The following is a 13,288-nucleotide window of genomic DNA, read 5'->3' on the forward strand; positions in this document are numbered from 1 at the left end:
GCTTTGGTGAGGCCACAGCTGGAGTACTGCATCCAGTTTTGGGCTCCACAATTCAAAAAGGATGTGGAGAAGCTTGAGAGGGTGCAGAGAAGAGCCACGTGCTTGATCAGAGGTCAGGAAAACAGACCTTATGAAGAGAGGCTGAGAGCAATGGGGCTCTTTAGCCTGGAAAAGTGCATGCTCAGGGGTGATCTGGTGGCCACCTATAAGTTTATCAGGGGTGCTCGTTGGGATCTGGGGGAGTGACTGTTCAGCAGACCCCCCAAGGGATGACAAAATTGAACGGTCACAAACTCCATGGTGACTGGTTCAGGCTGGACATAAGAAAGAACTTTTCACTGTCCAAGCCCCCAAGGTTTGGAATAGCCTGCCACCGGAGGCGGTTCAAACACCAACTTTGAACGCCTTCAAAACACATTTGGATGCTTATCTTGCTGGGATCCTGTGATCCCTGCTGACTTCCTGTCCCTAGGGCAGGGGGCTGGACTCGGTGATCCTCCACGGTCCCTTCCAGCCCTGATGTCTATGAAATCTATCTCCACAGTGACAGCATCAGAATCACAGAAAATTAGGTTTGGAAGGGACCTCAGGAGGTCATCTAGTCCAATCCCCTGCTCAAAGCAGGACCAATCCCAACTAGATCATCCCAGCCAAGGCTTTTTCGAGCCTAGCATTGCGTCTGTATCTGAAAGAGATAATCTCAGAGGTGGGAAGGGTTGTTTAAGGAGAACTAAGGGTGAGAAGAGCTTAATCTAGGAAGCTGAGAAAAGGAAAACACAGGCTTAGTAATAGGGACAATTCCAAATAGGGCAAAGTGGCTCAGTCCTCTGCAGGAGGTGGTGAAAGCCGTGCCGTTTGACTCCATTACCACGTGACAGGGCAAAGCCCTGGAGCGCGATCTGTGAAGGACACTCCGGTACTGGCAGGAAGCAGACCACGGGAGATCTTGTCCATCTCGGAGACCTCGGCCTCTGTGGAGACAGCCACCTGTCTTTGGGGACAGGAGGAATGCTATTTAGTTCAGCAGTTGAAAAGAAAGAGCATTGCTGTGCTGGTTTCCTATATGTTTGGTGTGTTTTCATAGTATTTCTTGGTGGGGAGGAGCTCACAGACACCACTTAGAGTAAATGTCACTGTTCTGCGTTCTTTGGAGACAAAGGCAGTCATTTACTTCATGATGTGCACACTTCAGCCCTTGAGCAAAAAAAGCTATCGTCCTTCCCTAATTTTGATTTATGGATAACAGAATTCCTGGGCTTTTGATTGTGCTGTCCAGGAGCAATAAATCCCAGGGCTGAAGAAAAATAGGATGGGGCTTTCATTTTTTTGGGTGAGGTTAGGCAGTGTGGGAGCACTCTTGCAGTTTTTTTTACTCGAAGCAGGAATCATCTGTTTACCTTTAACCAGCAGAATGGGGAGACTTTGATTTTTTTTAGTTCAAATTCACAAATCCAGCATTTTTTGGGGGGTGTCTAGTGTTGCGGGAGATCCTCTGGGACCCAGGGGTGACCGGACTCAGTCAGACCCCAGGTCCACATAATCTGTCACTCTGCCTCTAACAACGGCCAACAACAGATGCTTCAAGGCAAAGTGTAAAAATGGTTCAGGAGGCAGGTGTGGGTGGAACGAAGGCTCGTGTGAAATGTCCCGTTTTATTAAACACCCCCGTCTTTCTGATGTGCTAAGGCAGAGCGCACAGGAGCTGCTGCTGATCAACCTTGCTTGTGATGTTCCTCATTTATCTGCTTTTGTTACATCTTTTTTTATGGTAGACAAATCCCAGTTTTTTCACGCTTTCTTCATCTGCTGGACCGTTCTGATCATTCTCCTCTGAATTCCCGTGCAGACAAGGCACAACGCACACAGTTGCCAGAACTGGTGCTCTGTCTTTCCTCCACTTAGTTGTCCATTTATTTTAATAGCTTTGTACTTGTACTTGCTCCTGCCCTTCCAACACACACACACACATGCGCGCGCACACGCACACACTATAATTATATAATTACCTTATTATAGATAACGTAATTAATAGGAACATAAAAATAAACTAAGGTTCTGTGGCTTCGAAGGGGTGTTGTAAGACTGATGGTAAAGGTAGCTTTCAACTAATTTAAGAATCAGCGATGACAAGTTCAAATAAATATAAGAAGCCAGCAAGATGTCTGGCTTTCATATCAGTACTTTCTGGTTCCTCTAAAACCAGCTCTCATATTTGCAGTCCATAGTAGAGAAGAACTCAACACACTTCATTTCTGGGTCATTCTAGTTTTTATCTCTTCTTTGAAATATTGTTGGGGGCTGGGAATTGAACTATTCCTACTGTAAGCCAAGCCAAGTAAAACAAATTCAGATGCAGACAGATTCACACAGCATTTTTCAATCTTCAAAAATATAAAGGGAAGCTGACAGGTCCTAATTAAGTGTTAAGTATAATCATGCTATTTTGAGAAGACTTTTTTTTAACAAATGGTAACATAATGAAAATGGCATGGTTTTATTGTATTTTTGGAGAGAGTATAAAATCCTGAACCTGAGTAGCGTCATTTCTTTGTCCAAACAGAGTGAAGTGCAAAAAGTCTTGAAACAGCATGTAGCAGTTAGGGCTCTTGGTAGAGGTGATGTCTTTTATTAGGCCAACAAGATTTTTGCACCAAAAAGATCTTTAATTGCAAGCTTTCAGGCAACAAACACCCTTCATCAGGCAATGGAGCAAAGATTGTAAAAGTTCTCCTGGGTAGAATTGAAAGTTCATGTATATTTCCTATAGGAAATATGAACTTTCATTTCTACCCAGGAGAACTGTTACGGTATATATGTATATGAGAATGGGGGTGGAAGGAGGAAATATGAAATATGAACTTTCATTTCTACTCAGGAGAACTTTTACAATCTTTTTCCGATGTCTCATAAAGGGTGTTTGTGCCCAAAAGCTTGCAATTAAAGAATTTTTTTTGGAAAAATCTTGTTGGTTTAATAAAAGACATCACCTCTACCACAAGCCCTGATTGCTTTATTCTCCAGACCAATACAGCTACAACCTGGATACCTGAAACAGCATGTAACATCAAATACATTTTAATGATCCTTCCAGGATTCAGAGTAGTAACAGAGGAAAGGGATTTTTTCCCTCTGAAAAATGTGATTTTATTTTGACAGTGACCCTGTAAGTGTAGTTCACAAGGAAGCAATCAACTTAATGGATGCATCCATGGCCTGCCCTCTGCTGTACCTTTCATTTCTGCTCTGGGAGGAGAGAGAACGGAGATGTATCTGGTATACTTCACCATCCCACCTCCTCTTTGATGAACAAAAAGGCAAAAGGCTCATGCCATTAAACTGACTTTTGTGCCTAGTCCCATGTGTGCCATGGATCCCCCGAGGTTCAGTGGGCAGCTAGAGGCAGTCAGATGGAGAGTCCCAGGAAATACACCTCCCAGAAAGATTGAAGCTCTCAGAAATTCAGAAAGGAGTGGAGGTGAGAGAGACAGGAGTTAGACACCAAGCTGTCAACCATGTCTTTGTACTGCCTTTAGGTGCTAATCATCATTAGCTGTTACATAACATGCTGAGTTATTTTACTGCCAATTACCAGGCAAGACAACAGGAGGAACACAGATCTCCATAAACAGGCACGCAAGACAGGGCAGCCCCCTCCCCTCTGCCTACTCTTGCTGTGCTTTCATTTCCCCATCTGTATAATGGAGACAAAACCTCCTTCCCCCCATTTTCCTTGTTCATTTTGATTCTAATTGCTTTGGGGCAGAGACTTTTTCCCATATATATCAGTACACATTGTATAAAGAAGTTCCTACTACAAATAATTAAGTAATAGATGTGGACCAATTTGTGTTCACAGTCCCAAGCTCAGCAGAGGGACCACAGCCTATATGGGACTTATGGGACCTATATGGGCTTGCTACCTGTTACTGAAAGAACTGCTCCTTGCAAATCAAGGCTCAAAGCATAAAGATAATATAGTGCTGGGGCCCCATGTACTATGGATAGAGAGAGGTTTCCAAGATTGTCAGTCCAGCTACTTTCATCAGCATGAAATACATCCAAAGCCAACTCTGTTCAAAGGAAATCACAGTTTATTCTTAAGAGCTCAAACCCTGGTAGCCCAGAGCTGAGAATAAGGACTTCAGTTGCTCACTACAAATCCAAAACACCCCACTAGAAAGGAAGGTTATTTCTTTTAAATTAATGGGGTTTTATTACAGGGAATAGTTTAAGAAAATGTCCATTGAGCTTAACAACATTATTAAATAAGAATAAGAGCACATTGAGAATATTTTGCCCTTTACAAATAACACCTCGTCCCTATAAATACACCAGCCTTTCTGCTGAGTCAGTGCGTCCTGGTGAAGCTGCTGGCACACTGGCCTTTGGAAAGTAAATCTTAGGCTACAACTTGTAAACAGAGTTCCCATTTTCCAGGGAGACGTGCAGTGCCAGGAGTCAGTCCCTGGGCCATTCTTAGCCAGTGATGAGAATGTCAGCGCCACGTACTAGCAAACTCAACAAGCGCCAGGGAAAACAAGAGCAGACATTTCAGTCAACACTGCCTGGGTCAGGCGCTTAAGTGATGTCTCAAATGATCTCTCAGGCGGTTGTTATAGTTACAAATGGCAGCTTGTCCCAGCTATAAAACTCAAAGGGATTAAGCAGTTGCACTCTGAAGCTGAGTTTGGGTTCAGCAGCTCTGTCCTTGCCTTTCCAATCTCCTGGGCAGAGTTTTCCACATTTCAGAAAGTTGAGGTTACCTGCTTTTCCCCCCTGCCTTGAGAATGTGAGATTAGTCGCACTCTGCTGCAATGTGGCCATTTCACTGAAGGCCTACACATCTTCCACCTTCTTCCAGCTCAAGACTAGTCTTTTGAGCCAGACTCCACTTTGCCTTTCTGACTTGCTTTAATGAGCAGTGCAATAGATAGGAATGGTGACATTTAAAGTACCATCACTGACCATTTGACTTACCACCAGCTAAGTACAGACAGTGAAAAAGCCCAAGTCTGAATCAATTCAATCTTCCCAGGTTAGTCTAAGCCAAGGGTGGGCAAAATATGGCCCAGGGCCTGGATTCAGCCCATGGGACCCCTAACAAATTTAGAAAATTAATATTTATTTGCTCCTGGCTGCCTGTCAAAGATGACAGGAGCCAGGGGCACTAGGACCCAGAGGAAGCTGATGGCAGGACCCAGCAGTGAGGCCCACCCAGCCTAGTCCCCCCCAACCAGAAGCCCCTGCCTAGCAGAGGCTTCTCACCTGGGACTGTGGGGCTGTTCCTGCTTCCCTGAGCCAGAGAGGGAAATGAGGCACTTGACAACTTGCCAAAACTCAGTAAGTGACCCTCTGCCCAAAATAATTGCCCGCCCTGGTCTAAGATGTATAGACTGAGTCAATAAGTGAGCGAACAGATGTTCACTTTTAATTCTGGAAATGCAGCCACAAGCCCAGGCCAGAAGCTCTGTGGGGGGTGGTGTTAGAGCAGGGGTGGGCAATTATTTCAGCTAGAGGGCCACTTAAAGGGTTTTGGTGGGGTGTGGGGGGGGTTGTAAGGGGTGTGGCTGTGTATATGATGTCGGGGGTATGTGTATGAGGGGGAGTTGTGGGGGCAGGGGGTGGGTGTATGAGGTGTGAGGGAAGGTGGGGGGGTGGGGACCCCCCACTCACTCCCCGCATGGTATACAGCCCCTGCTGCTGGCACCAGCAGCTGGTGGGGGCGCTCAGGCTGCTTGTGCCTTGCACAGGTGCTGGTGCCTGGTGATGCACCGTTCCGGTCAGTGCTGCGCGTGGGGGCGAGGCGCGCAGCTTGCTCAGCCCACCTCTATTGCAAGGGCTCCGCGTGGCACACCTGCAGCTCCCAAGCTCGCGTGGCACCAGGGAAAGCCCCGCACTGGAGCTACTGCGGACCTGGTTTCTGTTTGCTTATACCAGCTTATGTGTAACTTCTGTCCCTACCCCCACTGAAATAAAGAGGTCAGTTAACACCTTAGAGCCCTTGTTTCTGGCTTTCTGAAAGTTCAGGTAAGGCATCAATGCCTTATTATTTCTTCTTGGTGTTTTTAGTGGTTTCTCCACAGCTGTGACCATTGAAAACTTTTTCTTCACTTAAAGATCAAATCTGGGCTTCTGGAGAACAGTTAAGATGTTTGTCTTTGGGCTTCATGCTTGTTCTTCATACGTCACACTTTGGTAAACATGGCTCTAAAAGGAAGCGGACGTTTCACACAGGTGGTCGGGGGTACATGTATGAGGAAAGCATGAGGGAGCAGAGTCAGCAGTGCTAGGATTACAAACAGTGATCACTCTCCTCCTAAAGTTTAAGACCATCTCCTCCATTCAGAGTCCCCACAGAGCAAAGGACCTTGACTCTTCCCAAGAAAACATACACCATCTAGTATTTAGTGACTGATGGGCAGCCATCTTGCCATGCTTCTCCCCCTCCTTTCTCTCAGTTTGGCACTGTACACAAGTTCGGAGACCCTAGCTTTTATAATACCCTTGTGAATTATATCAAGTCCTAGGGTGAAATACTGACCCCCTTCCCCTCCGGTGAAGTTAGCAGGATTTTTTACTATTGACTTCAATCAGGCCAGGCTCTCACCCCAGGTCTGTAACGTGTTTCCATAACATTTAAGTCACCATTTAGGTCTTCTGACACGAGCTGGATGTGTTTTAACTGGGTACTGCTGTGTGTAACTAGTTTGCCCAATGAGAGGGCTTTTGAAGTGTGGAGAGGGGCTTTTACATGCTTCAGCATAGCTGTGACTTGGTCGGGAGGCTTGTGTAGGTGGAGGTTGTCATCCAATTCCAAACTCAACTTGCCAAAACCCTTCTGAAACCTCTGCAGGAGTGCTAAGCAATGTGTCCGTTTTCTCTCAAAAACACCCACGTTGCCTACCCGCTGGGGCTGACTGGGGGAGGAGGTGATGCATCAAGTCTGAAATCTGGCCAGGTGAAAAGTCCTACTTATGGGTTCCTCTGCCAGCCAAGGGAGAGGTGTCTTAACTGTATCTTGTCCAATTCACACTGTACAGTCCTGGGGTACAGAGTCCTCCTTCCCAACCGAAGGCATGTCTCAATAAGTCAGACCTGTACCTAGTTAAAAACAAGAGAGAGCTATGTTTGCCTCCAGGTCCCTCTAGAGAGGGCGAATGAATTATTGCTATGTTTAAATACATGAGCAGTGAAAGGTAAGTGTTTGATGCTGGATAGGGCTTCAGTTTAAGAGCCCGTACCCGACTTTACAGTGGTAAAATGCAAAGTGGCTACACAACATGCAGCAAATGTGAACAGTCTCTCCTATTCTCAGGGACTGATTTATAGCTAAGCTGTGAGATCTGCTGTAGGTGCTGATACACCATTCAGACAGGATTAGGGGCAACCACTCTGCTAAGCGATCAGAAATGCTAGGACAGCATTTCCAGAGGGAGCAGATGTCATTTGTTCCATTGGGCATGCCAAGTGCTGCCGGTAATGTGTTCTTGGTGGTGCAGATCTGGTTTTGGAACTTAGTTTGGGATTTTTCTTTCCTGGACCATGTGCTGTGCTCTTGAGCGGGAAGCTGAAATCACAGCCATGGCTGTTACCTGCATGTGGTCTCTTTGGACAGCAGGGTTGTCAATGCAATGACCGGCTCTCTTCTACAATAGCAGTGGGGCAGGGAGGGTACCTGGTTCTGGAGAATTCAGCTACAGAGGAACAGGGTTCACAACACAAGAGGTCCACTTTTGGGGCAGGAGAATGCTCCCATTCCCTTCTTTGAATGTATCATCCCTTCTGCATGTATTATCACATGATATTCTGAATAACAGACATCATGTACCTAACAGTATGAACAAGGACAGAAGTCTTCATGGCTAACAAACCAAGACAACCATCCCCCCAACTCTTATGGGAAGTATCATGGAAACCTTACAATCCATGCAGAAGGGGATGAGGCCTTGTTTTGGTATGTTTTAGTGCTAGAAGGAACCTTATACTCTTTTCCAACTAGACTGGGGTGGGCAAAATATGGCCCGCAGGCCAGATCCAGCCCACTAAGACAGTCTGTCTGGCCTGTGGTGGGTACCTCGGCCTCACCTGCTCCAGGCATGGGGAGCAGCCTAGGCTATGGTGCACGCAACCAGTCCCATCGCCCCCAGGTGCACAGCAGGGTTGAGTGGCAAGACTTGTCCTGGCATCCTCCATAGCGGTGGTTCCTTCTCCTGCCAATGCTCTCCACCACCACTGCTGGACCTGGCCCCACCACCCAGGCACCCCAGCCCACCCACCCCACCCCCACTGCCATGGGCACTGGACAGAGTGTGCAGACGGGTCTCTGTGGAGACCTGCCTGGGACCTGTGAGGCCAGGCAGATGGGGATGGGGCACAGGCGGGCAGGGAGCAGCATCTGGGAGTGGGATGGGTAAGTGGGGCTGGGATCAGGATGGGACTGCATAGCAGCGACAGCATAGGGCCAGGAACAGGGGCCCAGGGCGTGCAGGGAGTGGATTGCAGCCCTGGCCCTGTGCTGTCACCAGTCTGCAAGCCCAGTCCCAGTCCTGGCTCCAGACCTGCCTACCCATCCCACTCCCAGACACCACTTGCAGCCCCATCCCGTCCGCCCAGCCAAGCATGCCCTGCCCATATGGGTCCCAAGCCGGTTTGCATGGGACCCTAGGATTGCCAGGTGGGGACAGTGAGGGGCTGGGCCATGGCCCCGGGACACAGCTACTTAGGGAGTTTTGGTGAGCTGTTGTGGGCCAGGCTGGCGGTGCTGAGTCCGCCTGGTGGGGGTGGTGCTGACCCAGCTTGCAACAGCTCTCCGAAACTGCCTAAGTGGTCCTCTGGCCCGAATAATTGCCCACGCCTGAACTAGATCATGATATATTCTGGAAAATCTGGATTTAAAGACTTCAAACAATGGAGAATATAGTTTTTTTAATTAGTAAGAACCTCTCACAATGCACAATGAAGAACTCCGTTTATCTCCCTTGGATAAATGAAGGGCTGATTTGGCTCTGCTGGGATTTGAACCCATAGCTACTTGATTACTACAAAGCCGAGCTTGATCATTTATATGAAGTTCATAATGTATAAAGGCTAGCATTGAAGCGCATATACATTCCAGTTGCCTTTTTCAGAGGAGCAGTCCCTGTTCATTATGTCATTACTACAAAGCTTCTTTGTGATTTTGATGCAGGAGAACAGAGTTCAGTGCCCCAATCATTCAGAAGTCAGTTTATGGATAAAATACAGATTAGAGAAAAAACTATGTTTTTGTGGGCGCACGCTCTAAGAATGCGCGCGCCTTCAATCATTGGGCAAAATGCTGATTTTTTTTAATGGCTGATTAACAAAATGTATCCCTTAGGACATAATGAACGTTTGAACAACAAAGATATATTATAACAAAATATTTCAGACTGCTACTTTGATGTATATAATCCGTGAATTAACAATAGACTTGCTGGGTGCTGCATTAGGCACAAGTCTTAGGCAGGTCCTCTGACCGTGCTTTCTAAAACAGCGATCCTCTTTCCATCCTTGTTTCCTCCCAATCCCTGCTTCAGTCGGCTGCACTCCCAAATTCTTTCTGTTCTTTCACAGAGAAGTAAGGTGGTCAGCCTCACGCCCAGCGCACCTCCGGGTGGTCTGACCTGTTTCCTGGTTGGCAGAACTTCCTGAAGCCCACCCTTGCCAGAGACAGAGGGGAAAAATCTCCTGCCAACTCACGTGCACATTAAGGCATGGTGGCCAAAGCCTGAAAGCTGCAGGTCCTTTGCTGTATATATACCTACGTGCCTAAGGTGCTGAAGGAGACCTGTACAGAGGCCAATTCCACTTTGCTTTGGCTCTCCACGATCACACTAGTTTCTGGTTTCATCGCACAAGTATCTCACTCCTGACAATGGTTTGGGCTTTCTATCTAGTGGTCGTACATGAGAGTTGCTCCTGAAGTTTTAAAAGACCAGGCTGGTCAAAGAGCCTGGAATTGTTTAGACCAGGGAGGGGAGTGCAGCGGTGCAGTTGCACCCCTCTTCGATGCCTACTCCACCCAAAGCCATGATTCTTTCGTAGCCATTTCTTGGGATAAAGGCACACCTCCCAGGCATCACCATACTGGTAGATCTACCCCAGTAGCATGTCTCTGGTAGTGGCTTCCACAGGAAACTTCAAAGGAAGATGCATGTTGGTCTTGCAGTTGGTCACGGTGCTCTAATCTGCCTCCATGTGAAGGTCTCATTTCTCCCCTCTTAATTAATCCCTAATTTAAGAAAATGCAAGGGAAAACTGTAAGGCTTTAATCTAATTATTGCTCCAGTTGAGGTGTTGCATGGGACTGGAGAAAAATGAAAGGGAAAAGTTATTGAGTTTTCAAAGAGCTAGAAGAGTTCACTTGAAATATGCATTATTTGAAAAACAGAAAACATTTTCCTCTTCCAAACACTCTTGGCCTTGGTTTAGGGTTACAGTCCTTTTGGTGTGTGTTTACTAAGCAACTTTAATGGGAAGCATCAGCACTGCAAACAGCTCCATCCCCAGCAAAACCTCACAGTGTGTCATCAAAGCTGACTAAATCCAAGTAGCCAGCTGCAACTGGAGGCTGTTGCTGCATTATCCTGCAGGGGTATTCAATTGCTGGTGGGTTTCCAAAGGAAATGAAATATTACCCATCAAAGCATGATTTCCCTGCCCCCTGCTTGGTTCACTGAAAAACATTACAGAGCAAGATGAGGAAAAATAGCCTATAACATTAATTATCTCAGCAAGGATGTACTTATTTATTTAAATGTCATTCTTATGCAAACTCCACACCAGGGGAAGCACCAAAGGAAGCCCATCCAAAGCTCTGGGAGACCTTGATGTACATTTAAAAATCAGAATAATTGAGCAGGAAAACTTAACCAAAATGTCCAGTCATTTAACTGTTGAACTGAATTTCATTATTCAGTTTGTAGTGTAAAATTGATGATGTATACATGGTAGTCCAGAAATTATTTGAGAAGCAAGGGTTTTTTTCGGGCGATGTCTTTTACTGCACTGACTGCATTGTTGGGATTGAGTTAGACTAGCTTTCGAATGCAAGATATTTTTCATCACGTTTTGCATAATTCCCAGCCTATCACAGCTACAACATCACTTTTACCCTACCGTAACATGGAAGGTATTGAAATCCTCCGCTCACAATGGAGACCCACTGAAGAGTATCGTGTATTCGAAAGCTTGTCTAACTGTCCCAACTATACAGTTAGTCCAATAAAAGATATCGCCCTAAGAAATTCTTGCCTCCTGCTTTATTAAGCAGTTAAGAGAAGGATTTTCCTAGAGAGGACAGGAAAAAAAAACCACTCTGGAAATGACTTTTTCTCATTCACTATTGTACTTTACACCAATTAAACACCAAGAATTTAAACCCTTCATCTCTCTAAACTCTGGGTTAACATTATTCATCCTTTTTTAAAATTGATTTTTATAGTTTTGTTATGACTATAACAGGGAAAAACCTAAAATAAAGGCTGAAACAAGAGGTGGGGGGAGAAAAAAAATCACATGATCATATACATCAGAGAAAACTTTGCAGCTGAATCATTACAGCAGGGTACTGGAGAGGTGAAATGTCGGTGAAATGTCTTGGGTTATGAGAGAGGCACTTGGCATTTTTACAGGCAAGCTATTTGATGCCATCTTAGATCATCCCATAGCTTTTCAGTTTCCCTTCAGCCTCTCCCATCCTCAGGGATTTCAAACTTCTCCACAAACTGTGGGCCCGTTCTTGTCTTGTCGCTGTGACTCAGCCAGAACTGCTGCTGAAACGAGTGGGTTTTTGCACAAGGACTGCTGGAGCAAGGGCAGCACTAAGACACTGCACGTGGGGCAGAAGGCAGCAGGCAGCTGGTACAATACACTTCAATCAATACCAGGTGGGATTAGGGCAGGAGGAGATTTTGCCCACGCCCCGTGGAAAAACCTTGTAAAGAAAAGGTCACCGAGTCCTGACTGTCCCTACAATGATGATAAGAGCTTGCCTTTTTAAGGTTTCATGTAACAGAACCACATAAAGTACCCTGTATTAAAACAATAACCAACTTCTCTACCTCGGAGGGGAAGATTTGAGCCATGCAGCATAGATGCCTTGAAGGTCAGCTTCTTTCTGCTTTTAGAACAAAGAATAAAGGGCAGAACTGAGCCAAAACCTTGGATTTATACAGTTTAGAATCAAACCCTGGGTTTGAATATAGATTTTTTTTTCCCTAATGGCAAATCCCAATCAGCTGAATTCAAATCCCAGCGCCAAATCATGCAGCAGAAATGGGCCAGGTTTCTACCTGGAGACCAACCAAACAGCCTGTATGACCTAAATAAGCCTCATTAATGTCATTTTGATAGCTGATGTAACAGACTGCCAGTGTGGGCTCACCAGATTGACTTGAGATACTCACCCTGGGCTAGAAACAGTACCAGTGAACTCGGAGCAACCCCAAGGGTGGAGCAGGGGAGCCCTGCCCCCTGGAAAAGGAGAAGCCAGTCGAAAGAAGGGGTTTTCAATCCCCTCATTCGCATGGCAGGGGGATGGCCGGAGTTGGGGGCCAGCCACCCTGAGCCCTGGTCAGCCGGTTTGCAAGCCAGGGAGGGACGGCCGGAGGGGATAAAAGCAGCAGCCGAATGGGCATGGGGGCTGCTGACAGTGACTGGGCAACGACGCAGGAGACCTAAGAAGAGCTGGGGAGAGCTGACCCAGGGGAGGGAGCAGAGAGACCCCTCTGAAGAGCCTCGAAGGCCCTGGGAGGAGAAGGCAGCGGCAGTCAGCCGTGCCTGCAGCCCTGCAGCAGAGAGGGAGCCGCGGCCAGGGCTTGGGGAGAGCTGGTGCCCCAAGGCCCCGTCGCAGCGTGCTGCACGTGCCGGGCGTCCCAGAGGCTGGGGGCGGCAGTCGGCAGGCAGCAGCCCAGAGGGCACGCAGCATCCTTATCTGGAGCAGGGAGCTGGGCCGGTGAGTTGAGGAAACCCCTCACCTTCCCTGGGGACGCGGGACAGCAGCAGGCAAGGCACTGGGATCCTGAGGAGCAGCAGAGCGCCAGGACGAGGGTCCCCAGGAGCTCGGGGCGCAGGCCGGCGCTCGGAGCAGGACTGGCGAGGCATGTGGGGTGCCCGGCCAGTCATCTGGAGCACGGGTTTAGAGCAGTGACCCCTGGGAGCTGCCTGTGCTGCTGACCCTCTGCCACTGACTGCCCCAGAGGGGACTCAGTCCTGTCCCTTATTCTGCAGCTGATTGTCATCGGATGGAGTCCCTGAGCTTTGTGCT

The 13,288-nt window shown here is 47.3% G+C and overlaps 1 protein-coding gene across 1 annotated transcript in view; it reads left to right on the forward strand.

Annotated features, from left to right (window-relative positions):
- CCDC3 (coiled-coil domain containing 3) overlaps positions 1–13,288 on the forward strand; it is a 73,081-nt gene that overhangs the window by 57,184 nt on the left and 2,609 nt on the right. The window lies entirely within an intron of this gene.

This window comes from Crocodylus porosus, unplaced genomic scaffold, assembly GCF_001723895.1.
Source record: "Crocodylus porosus isolate Cpor-Errol unplaced genomic scaffold, CroPor_comp1, whole genome shotgun sequence".
NCBI lineage: Eukaryota > Metazoa > Chordata > Crocodylia > Crocodylidae > Crocodylus > Crocodylus porosus.